Below are 12,912 nucleotides of genomic sequence, written 5' to 3'. Positions count from 1 at the left end.
TTTGAGTAGCTGTTAAAGTTAGGTGTCACAAAACTGTTAAGCTTAATGCTGAATGTCAAGTTAATTTAAACCACTCTTTAAAGTTGATTTAATTAAAAAACATCGTAATTTTTTAAGACCGTCAATTCAACTTTAGATTAAAATAATAAAAGAGGTAAATAACCATTTCAACAGTGTTGACAAATCTGTTAAATTCTATGATATTTTGTATTTCGTGTTATATGTAGTCGAAAACTTTTTATTACGAATATTAAAAATAAATGAAATGAAATGAAATATTGACTAAAGGTTGACTGGTAGAGAATGCCTCATGGCATTAAGTCCGCCTTTTGTACTGTAAGGTATTCTTTTGTGCAATGAATGTTAAATAAATAAATATTGCCATATGTTGTTACTTGTTATTTTCAAACCGCCTGATTTCTAATAGGCACTTTACGCTGAATACCCTAAAGAAGTACAATACTAACATTGTATAGGTATTAAAACTCACTCCAGTAATAGGTATATCGATGTCCTAAATCAGTCGTACTAATTACGCGAAAAATTCGGTTGTTATAACAACTTTATGTCTGTGCACTGTGGTATGGTATGGTGGTATGGTATGGTATTGACTAAATTATTACAGTTGAACAACGACTATCATCGTAATAGGTAAAAATACATACAAATACATACGCAAATACAGAGCCCTTCTTTCGATAATTGGGTAAGAAACCGACAGACAGAAATGCAAACTTTCTTCAGCCCAAGGCGTATTAGGTATTTGTGGTTTTTGTTATTGAATTTCACTTGCGTTTTCCTATACGTTCCACACCAGCGGATAGGATAAGTTATTGTACTTGAGGTCAACTACCCAGTAGGGCCATGTAGATATATTTAGGAAGAAACGAGGAGAAAATTTTTTTTGGCAAGAAATACATTTTTGGTACAAGCTCTTATCGCTGACTGTACTTTTCTTTCCACAGGCAACTAATGCTCATCGAGACAATTCTAAAAACCCCAAACACAATTAGGTTGCGTTGTTTTATCACATAGTTCCTATGGCCACCTCCGGTCTCCATCATCAGATCAGCTCGATGGTACCTACCATAATATTGCATTGTCATCTGATTTATACATGCATGCAAAATTTCAGCTCAATCGGAAACCGGGAAGTGGATCAAATTTAACTTGCAAGATTTGATTACAGACAACGGTTAGGTGAAACTAAATAAGAGCTTGTAATGATACGATATGGATTGGATATGTCAGTGTCAAACAAGTGTCAAAATTGACGTTTCTTCAAACAAAAATGTCACTTGTTTGACGTAATTATCTCATTGTTCGAATACGGATGCAGGTGGCACATTTAGATGGCGTTCGGATGTCAGTTGCAGCTACATTACCATTGCGGCGTCGTCCTTGCCGCTGCTGTGCGATTATCTGCCTATTTATTTGATGAAATCAGTGACGGAATCATCATTATCATCATTCGGTGGAGCTACGGAATGAACGAGCGAATTTTTTTCAAGGAAAAAGGGAATTTACCTGGCTACTCAAATCTATCATTTAATCCTTATTAATCTTTTCCTTTAGGGATTTTCTTTATTAATCCTTTATTAGGGTTTCGTACCCAAAGGGTAAAAACGGGACCCGATTTGTTAATTAAAACCACCATCAAGGTTCATGGTATTAGCATTATTTTAATCTTTTCATTGATCGACCCACGGGACCCGGGGATGTCCTTAAACCACGTCCAAGACCACCGGTGGACGGGCAGCAGCGTCCCTCAAATTCGGTGTACTCGACTGCGATCGCCAACCCGCCTGCCAAGCGTGGCGATTATGGCATTCACCCCCCAAAAAAGGGGGAGGCCTATGTCCAGCAGTGGACGTCTTATGGCTGAGATGATGATGATGATGATGATGATTGATCGAACTTTTGATTGTACAAACAGCAACTGAATTTACACTCCTAACTATACATAAATAGGCCTTATTACTAAAAGCATAAGGTCCACCGCTGTACAGTTAACAGTGTGGGCGTTGGTATTACGGAATCGACTTTTTCCTCAAACTAAGCCTACTTATTACTATCGTACTACCAAATTCACAAATTGATCGGCATTAACTTTCCAAATAGCCATTAGGCCGCGATACGGCCAATTTGGCACAAAGGGCACTGAAGGCAGAAAAGGGAAATGCGACCACAACCGATGAATCAGTAAACGAATCAAATCCTATAGTTTCTACAAACTACTCTTTGTGAAATGAAATATGATGTTTTATTATTAAGTTTGTACGGATCATGTAGGGTATAATTGTTTCCCATCGTATTTTCTCGGAAGCGTTCGTATCTACGAATCAAATGCTAGTTTCCACAAGCCACTCTTTGTGAAATGAAATATGATGTTTTATTATAAAGTTTGTACAGATTTAGTGCATAATTATTTTCCATCGTATTTTCTCAGAAGCGTTCGTATTTGTCATGCTGCTTCAGTCAATATCACTACTTTTTGTACAGAGACTGACTGAAATAGCAAGACACGTTTCAATAATTAAACAGGAGTGGTCATTTCTCCATACAAACGTACTCAACTGTTTCCTCCGTGGGTTTTGACGCTAGAACAATGATTTTTTCAACACAGATTAATATTGTCAATGATATCTGTGTCGGACTGTTTTGCTTTTTTTGAAATTTTAGTTTTTTAAGGCGCTACAGCCCTTCAAAAATGGCCAAATTGGCCTCATTGACTATGACGCAATGAGACGCGTAGTATTCAAAACTGATATCAATTAGCCAAAAAAGCAAAACGGTCCGACAAAGATAATTTCATAATCATTTAGATTTCCAAATATTGGTTACGATTGGTTAAGTTTTGGAGGAGGAAACAGTCAAGTACGTAACCTCGATTTTTGAGATTTTTACGCATCGTACTAGTTTTAGGAGCCGCTTCCGTTAGCGAGTCTGGTATATTTACCTAAAATATTTAAAACTCATCTCCTGTTTCGTCTTAAGCAAAGGGATCCGGTATTGTATTTGACACAATAGGGTCCGTCCGTCAAAGATACTCCATCAAGGCCTTGTATCTATAATTTCAGACATTACTCAAATCAAATTCGAAGTTATTTCACAGTTTACAGGCTTAAGGCGCCCATACGTCAAACCTTGCCATGCAAAGTAAAATTTTATTTTGTCAACACAAAGTTCAAATTAGAATGAAACAGGAGACCTTTTTATAGGTCTCTGGGCGGCTAGAGGTTAAATAACTTGTGCCGGTGCCCAAACTGTAAACAAATGCTAATTTACGAGGGGTCCTGTTTGATGTTTTACAACTGATTGACATTTTGGTGTAAAGTGTGAGATACGGCGATCGAAACGCATCTTTGTTGCCATATTAAACATAAACATAAACAATAAGTACAACATATTATAAGTTCAATGTGGCTAATTCCGTCATAAGAGCGATTCCGTCTACTAGCGTTTTTCTCGAACAATGAACAAAATTGATAATTTCATCTACAATGCAGCTTTTTCTTCTTACGATTGAAAATCAAGGAAATATACACTCGTGGACGGAGTAGTCCCTATGACGGAATTAGCTACATTGACCTTAAACAAATATGTGTTAAGATAATATTTGGCTACTTTTGCCGTCACTATTTGATCGATGCTGACTGTACCTAGTGAAACAAGGTTGATTTTTTTTAGGGTTCCATAGTCAACTAGGAACCCTTATTTTGCAATTAGCGAGTTTTTCTTGTCACCTGGCCCCTGTTTCACCAACGTGACAGGTGCGACGAATTGTAAAATCACTGTTGCTGACGTCACAGGCATGGTTTACCCTTGAATTGCCGACAGACATTTCATCGAATGTTATTTCGAAGACAACGTTTCAAGTATTTTCATTTCATCGACAAGTCATGGCGTCGAAGAATTGATACTAGTAAATTTAAATCTGGGACTTTTAATTGGCATTCGAGTTATTTCGTATATAGTTTATATCGTGGTATTTCTTTACGGGTATTCTTATTTCATTTTGGATTGCATTTAATAAAATTTACTACGCATAAAATTATTTCAATATGTAATATTTGACTTTGATAGCCGTTCGTTTCTGTGTGGGGTCGCAGTTCTAACCTAACCTAAACCTACTTTGAAAGCCGTTCGTTTCTGTATGGGGTCGCAGTTCTAACCTAACCTAAACCTACTTTGATAGCCGTTCGTTTTTTTTTTTTTTTTTATTATGGATGGGCTTACTCATGGCCACAGACTAGCCGAGGCGTAGACGTGGCCTACGATGGAGCGAGCTCGCCCAGAAGGTGCCTGTTTCTGTGTGGAGTCGCAGTTCTAACCTAACCTAAACCTACTTTGAAAGCCGTTCGTTTTTGTGTGGGGTCGCAGTTCTAACCTAACCTAAACCTACTTTGAAAGCCGTTCGTTTCTGTGTGGGGTCGCAGTTCTAACCGAACCTAAACCCACTTTGCAAGCCGTTCGTTTCTGTGTGGAGTCGCAGTTCTAACCTAACCTAAACCTACTTTTAAAGCCGTTCGTTTCTGTGTGGGGTCGCAGTTCTAACCTAACCTAAACCGACTTTGATAGCCGTTCGTTTCTGTGTGGGGTCGCAGTTCTAACCTAACCGAAACTTAAAATTGTTACAACAGAAAAATGTATAAATGAGTAGTACGACATATAAAAATGTATGAAAGTAATACGTCGAACAAATGAATGGCAATGTTTAGTAGTTGTGCCAATTAAAATAATTTGAAACGAATCAACGATCAAGTAATATTCGTTGAATAGTATTTCTACGCAGTAAGAAAAATTGTAATAAATAGTACATGAAACAAAATAACGCCAAACAATATTACTAGTACTAACGTTTCGATGAATCGTTGTCGATGAAATAATATTCGATGAAAAGTTTGTCGGCAAAACAAGGGTACACCCACAGGCATCCATGGGCTACGGTTACCGCTTACCATCGGGCGGGGCGTATTCCTGTTTGCCACCATCATTGTATTATTAAAAAAAACTTTATGATATCGGAAAAAAACAGATATTTCTCTTGCTAAGTTTATGACAATTGTCACAAGAAACACTACAATTGTCACGAAATTCCGACATATAACTCATTACCTGTCAAGAATTACCTACAATTCTTCTAAATCTTTGACAATTGTCAAAAACTTCGCAGGAAAAATATCTGTTTATTTCCGATATAATAAAGTTTTTTTAAATAATACAGTGATGGTGGCATACAGGAATACGGCCCGCCCGATGGTAAGTGGTAATCGTAGCCCATGGATGCCTGTGACGTCAGCAATTGTGATTTTACAATTCGTCGCACCTGTCACCGATGTGAAATTGGGGCCTACGGTATAATACTATGTAGCTATTTCAATTTATTCACAAATAAATACTTTTGGGATGTAAGCCCTTCTCTTGCACCATTACCTAACATTCCAGGGACCAAAAATTTACCTTAAAGTTGGCATTCCATTTCCGATGTGCAAAAGTTCCCTTTTCAAAGGTAACTCGCATGATGTTAGGCAGTTGATGAACATAGTCTCCTCATAATTATAATCAAAATTCCGAAGCTTAACTCAATTATTTAGGGGCCCACAGATTACCAGTTTGCCGGACGATATCAGCCTGTCAGTTGTTCGGAACAGTCACCTTTTGGGATTAACTGACAGGTTTATATCGTCCGGCAATCTAGTGAATGTCTTATTTATTTTCCGAATCGCGCCGCATGTTTATAAATGAACAGCTAACCAGTGTGTAACAGCCATACGATAAATAAATATGTAATACTGCTTGTGAAAACAATAAACCACATTATTTTACTCAATACCCAATCATTAAGACGAAACAGGAGCTGAGTTTTAAATATTTTAGGTAAATATAGCCGTCTTGCTAACAAAAGCGGCTCCTAAAACTAGTGCGATAAGGACAAGGCGAAAAATCCTGCGTAAAAATGTCAAAAATCGAGGTTTCGTACTCGACTGTTTCCTCCTCCAAAACTAAACCAATCGACGATTGGTTTAGTTAGATTAGATTGGCAATCGTAACCAAATTTGGAATTATGAAATTATCTGTGTCGGTTTTGGCTAATTGATATCAGTTTTGAATACTACGCCTCTCATTGCGGCATAGTCAATGAGGCCATTTTGGCCATTTTTAAATTGCTCTAGCGCCTTAAAAACAAAAATATCAAAAAAAGCAAAACGGTCCGACACAGATATTGACAATAATAATCTGTAATGAAAAAATCATTGCTCTAGCATCAAAACCCACGGAGGAAACAGTCGAGTACTTTTGTATGGAGAAATTACCACTCCTGTTGGCTCTTAATAATGCCCTACAAAATAAAATAAGCCACATCATTTTACCCAATATGCAACCAATGTCCTACAAATTCAATACTACCGCAATAATTAGCCTCCATTCGTAGCGTCGACAACGGAATCAGAACACAATCGATCCAATTTGCTTCAGCATATTTTCCTTAAGTTACTCGGCCTGATAACTTTTGCCCTTAATGAAACGCGTGGTAAATTCGCTTTTTATTTACTACAGTAGAACACTATAAGGGTCAAAATTGCGTGACGTGATTGGGGTTAAGTGTAGCGTCGCGGAACTGAGAAAAATATATTAACGTACGGGATATTCTGCGTAAAAAGTCGATACATTTACTCGCGTTAATAAGGGGCGTTACTGAATTGTTTTACAGATAAATCAAGATTCTGAAATACCTAGTGTATTGAAGAGGCCTTTAAAAAGTGAAATAATATGTATATTAAATAGGAAGAATAGTAATATGCACCGAGAATATGGAAAAAGAAAATTGTTACAAGTTATTCTCAATAAATCAATAAAATACTTAGGTTTCATGCCACTGCGCCGCACCTGCGAGTAAAAAGACGGACAAGTGCACAAGCCAATCATCCGTTTTTTTTTCATGCCATTGCGCCGCACCGGCTAGTAAAAAGACGGACAAGTGCACAAGCCGCGGATCCATTTTTATCATGCCATATCGGAACATGAAAACTTGGACTGCCGGACAGTAAAATTCATTGTAGTGCACAATCGCCCGAAGTCGATCTGCAAGAAGAGATTTCTTCCAGATAACCATAAAACCATCTAGTTCAACTGTCAAAAGCATGACTCTAATATTATTTTTGTGCATCTTATTACTCGTACTTTGTATATGGTATGATGTATACTTGAATTTCTTGTTTTTCATCTCCGGGAGACATTCGCCAAGTATAGTTATTTCTGTGTGAAGGAAATTTTCAATTATTTCACAAAGTATCGCGGAGCATTGAAAGTGACTACGCGCGGCCACGCAACGGCGCTTAAGTTTCACTGCGAGCAAAGAGTAGACATACCTAGATAACGGAGGCGACAATGCTCTTCGATTAAACCCGAGCCTTAATATTCATTTCTCTGCTATAGCAAAATATTACGATTTAATTGAAAAATTAGCACAAATTAAAAAAAGAAAAAAAAATACGTTTATTACATTTGCGAGTTAGTTAGCTATAATTAATTAAAAGTACCTAAAATTATTTCAATAATTACATCAAGCTACTCGTACAAACCAAATTGCAATTATCTAAATATTAAAATATTGTAATATTTAGATGTATTTAAGTTACTTTTGTATGATTATTTATGTACCTTTAACCTTTTGTATAATAAATAAATATATTTATTGCAAACCATGTAGGTTATTATGTGTGTCGCCGTCGCAGTAACATACAGGTACTTCGAAATTCGTTTGCGGGGGGGAGGGGGGGGGTCAGTTATCTATCCAGCTTACTGTACACGGCCTATCTAATAGCAATCGGACACCACGCTTGGATGAAAACTTCAACTTTACAATCACAACTAAAGTAATTCTACCATGGACTAGGAATCCTCCAGACCGAGTATAGAGCAATTATTTCATGCAGCCGATGATGCCAAAATTGAGGGGGTGCGCGGGACGAGGTGAACGAACTCCCGTGCCGTGATTGGCCCGTTCAAAGACACAGACGTCACACAAAGACACTTTCGACTCGAACATGGAGTAAAATTACCGTATGCGTGGCAGAGGGGGTAGCGCGACTATGCTCAGTCTGGAGGATGTTTTGTCTGTAAATTCTACCAATAAAATATTCTGCCGAATTACACGTCTATTGCCTGCATTATCTTTCCCGATAGGTTCATTACTTTCTAGAGCAATCACAGGCAGATTGGTATTCTTGAAAATTGTGACTAATATCTTTAAAATATGATCAGTAATGCGTAGAAATGTATCGTATTTATTTGAAAATTGATGTAATGGATAGTTCATGCGATTGCGACTTGCATTTTCATACCTAATACTAAAGGCAAAAAGGTTAATAAGTATTATCAATTTGATCTTATTTTTAAAACCGACTTCCAAATTCCATAATCACGAGGTTCTCAATGCCTTTACACAATAAAACAAACTTAAATAAGTGTAGGTACTAATAATCAAAATAAGTTATTATTAAGTCGCTGACAAAAATGTTGGTCACTTTAACAAGTAGGTAAGTACAGTCTACCTACAGTTTTTATCTGTTTTTTTTATCAAATATTAAAAAAAAAAACATTCCTGCACCCAAAACTCAAGGGGGAGTCCTATCATATGTTCAGCAGTGGACGTCTTATGGCTGAGATGATGATGATGATGATGACCCAAAACTCAGAGGAATTATGATCATAATACGCGTATATCAATGCCTAATTATAATCGAGTTCAGATCCTGCCAAGCCATTCTATTTTCGTAGTACTTCGGCTAACTTGCAAACTCGTAAGTTCTAATTTCAATAACAAAGTTCCAACAGCAGTGAACATTTTGAAAAGCAGTCTGTATCTTCTAAACTTGTATTGTGCAAACTTTATAATAATCGTTGTGCACTGACTGTTTACTTGAAGCATTCTTGACGAGAAACTCCTAAAACTTTAAGGAGTTTGCGAGTTTGAATCTTGGAATGTGTCATGATTACGCAATTTGTAAGAGTTATTTTCATACCACAACGGTTTGGTTACAAAGTATAATATGCACATTAATTTCCCTATCAAACAAAACGATATTCATGTATATACAAATTCAAAAAAAAAAGATATAGCCCATTTAAGGTCATGTATGCATTTGACAAAATTTTCAACTTCAGATGGACACTGCTTGGATGTTGTAAGGTGAAAAATGGATGTGGTTTAGCGCTTCAGTTCTGGGGGCCTAACCAAAATGCTGAAACGAAAAGCTGTCAGTTCAATATTATGCTTTTTTTATGCAAACGATTGTCATCTTCGCCAGGCACCCTAAGTACTACCTCAAATGCTTATCCTCGCAATATTTTTATATTAAACTTGAAGCTCGCGCAACAAACTATTAAAATCCGATTTATGGAATTCATATGGAATCGCCCATTGCCGTTAACATGAACAAATACTTAATACAAAAATATATAAGTAGTGATATCACTTACACCTGTTATTATATCCGTATACCTAATTTATCACTAGAACCTCAGGTAATAAATCTAATAAATATTGACGTTTCCCAATAAAACAGCGGATACGCTGGCGGGCCGCTTATTTATTGCCTCCAATACCTAGTGTTTGTCGTAGTACTATCGGAGACACTGTTAACTGACAGTTCGTAAACCTTATTACAAAAGGCATGAGGTCCACCGATGGACATTTAAGAGTGTTGCTATTTGTACTGTATGATTGAAACGTTATTGGAAAGATTACGATAATACGACGAAGAATTTTATGTACATCATAAAGAGGCCAATTTTTTTATTTTGATGTTGGATGTTATTTCGTTGGTTTTGGATAAAAGGCTGATTCGAGCTCCACTTCCTGGGCGGAATAAAAAATAAATAGTAAATAAATATTATAGGACATTTTTACACAAATTGACTAAGCCCTAAGGCTTGTGTTGTGTGTACTCAGAAAACATAATATATAAATACATAGAAAAACAACCATGACTCGGGAACAAAAATGTCATCCCACAAATAAATGTCCTTACCGGGATTCGAACCCGAGACCATCGGCATCATAGGAAATGTTACTACCCACTAGGTCAGACCGGTCGTCGGAATAAATACTAAGTCACAGCTCGACCCGAAAAATAAGTTTGTAATTTCCGTTGAGTTTCGGAAATACGTTTTCGTAGTTTAGGATTAAAATTTTTTTGGATTTACGGCGAGATTCTATCTAACCAGCACAAATAAGTAATAGAAAAAAAAATCGACAACAAATTATGCATTGCTCCGAATAAGTAAAACATGTGAAAAACTTGAAACCACCTACGTTATACAGTATGTGTCTGACCATGGGGCTTTAATTCCAGGACTTGATTTTACTCGCTAAACTGAGCTACTTTTACTATATTGGACCAACCCTAAAATCGGGGAAAAATTTTTGGCTTTTCCATAGAAAGCTTCGACATCTACTCAGCCAAAATGTATGAAAAAGTAAAAAATTTTTTCGGGATTTCGGGGTTGGTGCCATAGTAAAAGTAGCTCAGTTTAGAGAGTAGAATCGAGCCCTGGATTTAAAGCCCGATGGTCAGTAACAACCTGTATTTTTTTGGTATAAAAAAAACAAATAATATGCTGCTGTAGGTAAGTATACAATTTATTATTTAAAACTAAATTAGTACTTTGTTAATTCGCGAAATAAAAATGTGCTAGTCAATTACTTAGTGGTAAACCGTAATACCTAAGGTAAGTACTTGCGGTTTTGCATGAAATTACTGTTACTCTACCACCGCGAAAAAAAAAACCAACACCAAAGTCGACGTAAGTACAGTCAAGGAATTTAAATTCCGACCCATTTCGTACTTTGTCACAGTGACAACCGTATGAGGTCTCTAGCGGCTTTCATATTAATTGTCACTGTGACAAAGTACGAAATGGGTCGGAATTTAAATTCCTTGACTGTACAGCCCGATTCGAACTTTAAGATACGTCAGTTAATAGATCTAGAAACGGTATGGATTAGATGTATTGTGTCAATGTCAACAGTCCCGTTCATGTTTGAAGAAACGTCACATTTGACACTGACATGTCTAATCCATATATTTTTTAGGTCTATTAACTGACGTATCTTATAGTTCGAATCGGGCCGATGGTGTTTTCCTCTCTACGAGGCATCATCGAGATGCTAGAGATGTTGACGTTCTGAAGTTTGGCAACGGAAACAAATCTTGGTTTCACCATGAATTTCTTTTACTCGCGTTTATTTTATTATTTGTGTAAAATAAGTCAATATAAACATAATACTACAATGTGATAAAAACGCTACGTTTTTGATAGTTTTCAATAGTCAGGAGTAATAAACATTTTAAATTAAAAATTTAAGTTGAAATAGAAACCATTGCTTTTTTAAACCGACTACGCAGTATTGACTAAATTACTTACTTTCTTAAATTCCTTGTTTTTATAATTACTTTAGTTTATTATTTAAGAAATATGGTAAAATAATATGTGTAGGCTCGTCACTGTGTAAAAAATATACAAATAGAGACTTTGTATAACTCAACTTTCGCGTATGATCTACCTACTCATTGTACAAACAGTTTTAGTCTTCAACAGAATTTCTGTCCATTTCTGCGAATTCTAAAAACAGAAGAAAAGTAAAAAAAACACATTTATAATGAATCTTTGTTATTTTAAATAAATGATTATTGAATTGAATTGAATAATGTATATATGATAAATATATTTCTAGAAATTCTAAAAACAGGAGAAAAGTAATAAAATACAATTATTTTACCCCAAAAACTTCTAATTTGAATTACACTTTCATCCAGTAAAGGAAAAGCCTTGTGCCGTGAAGGCTTTAAATAAATCTCTTTTAGATTGTACATTTATTTGCTGGAAATACATGTTCATGTTTGTGGGTGTTATTTATTGAGGACCTTTTTGTATTCAAAATGCCACCCCGCATATTAAAAAGAGAGGTTGGCTGTCAATTCTTACTTGAGTTTGGCACTGATTCAATAAAAGACATTTTTTTGCCTTAAAGAGACGTGAATGGTATTCCAAGGAGACATATCTATACACGGTCTGGCAAAGAAATTAGTTAGTAGAAAAAGGCGCAATATTTTATGTTTCGATGGGAGATTGACCCTTCGCGCAATTAATTTTCATATTTGCCACCATTATCTACAAAATTTGTTTTAGACTACAAGAGCGCGATTGTAATTCATAACAGATGAATATTCTTAATACATTATTATTTAGTGTAACGGAAATGAACTTTATTGATAAAAACAAAGAAAGAAATAAACAAACATAATAAAACTTACAAAACTATAGATAAAAAATTTGCCCCAGATCGCCATCAACGGGCAAGGTGCCCAGAAGACTGGCCGTATTTCCCCGCTGTATAGCGATGCTGATACGATGGGCGAAATAGTGGCCAGCCCTCTGTCACCAGAAGCCTCTATTAAGCGCGCCGACAAGTCTTTGTACAGTCGACGCGCACTTGGCCCCCACGGCCCCAAAGTTTCGACACCAAACGCCGCAAATATGTAGCTGCTTCCCAGAGCGGCATATGAAACGGTATTTAGTTTCGTATAGGTAAAAACTTTATTTCGTACAACTTACTTTCCGCTAAAATGGTACAAATGAGGAAGGTTTAATTTATTTTATTATTGCTACATGAAGTAAATATTTCCGAGAATATTAAAGATAAGTTAAGACCTGTCTGCTTGTCAGTGTTTAAAACTAATTTTAGGAGCAAATTGCATTTCAAGCTAGTTATTAACATGAATTAATTTGCAGAAAGCGTCGAGGAAATGCAGCTGCAAATTATTTGCTGCTTTTAAGCTGAAATACAATTAAGTATAACCCGGTATGGCAGTTGGAAGTTAGAATATTAGCTAAATTCAAAGG

Source organism: Cydia fagiglandana, chromosome 21 (assembly GCF_963556715.1).
Source record: "Cydia fagiglandana chromosome 21, ilCydFagi1.1, whole genome shotgun sequence".
Lineage (NCBI taxonomy): Eukaryota > Metazoa > Arthropoda > Insecta > Lepidoptera > Tortricidae > Cydia > Cydia fagiglandana.
Note: the sequence above shows the minus strand (reverse complement) of the source record.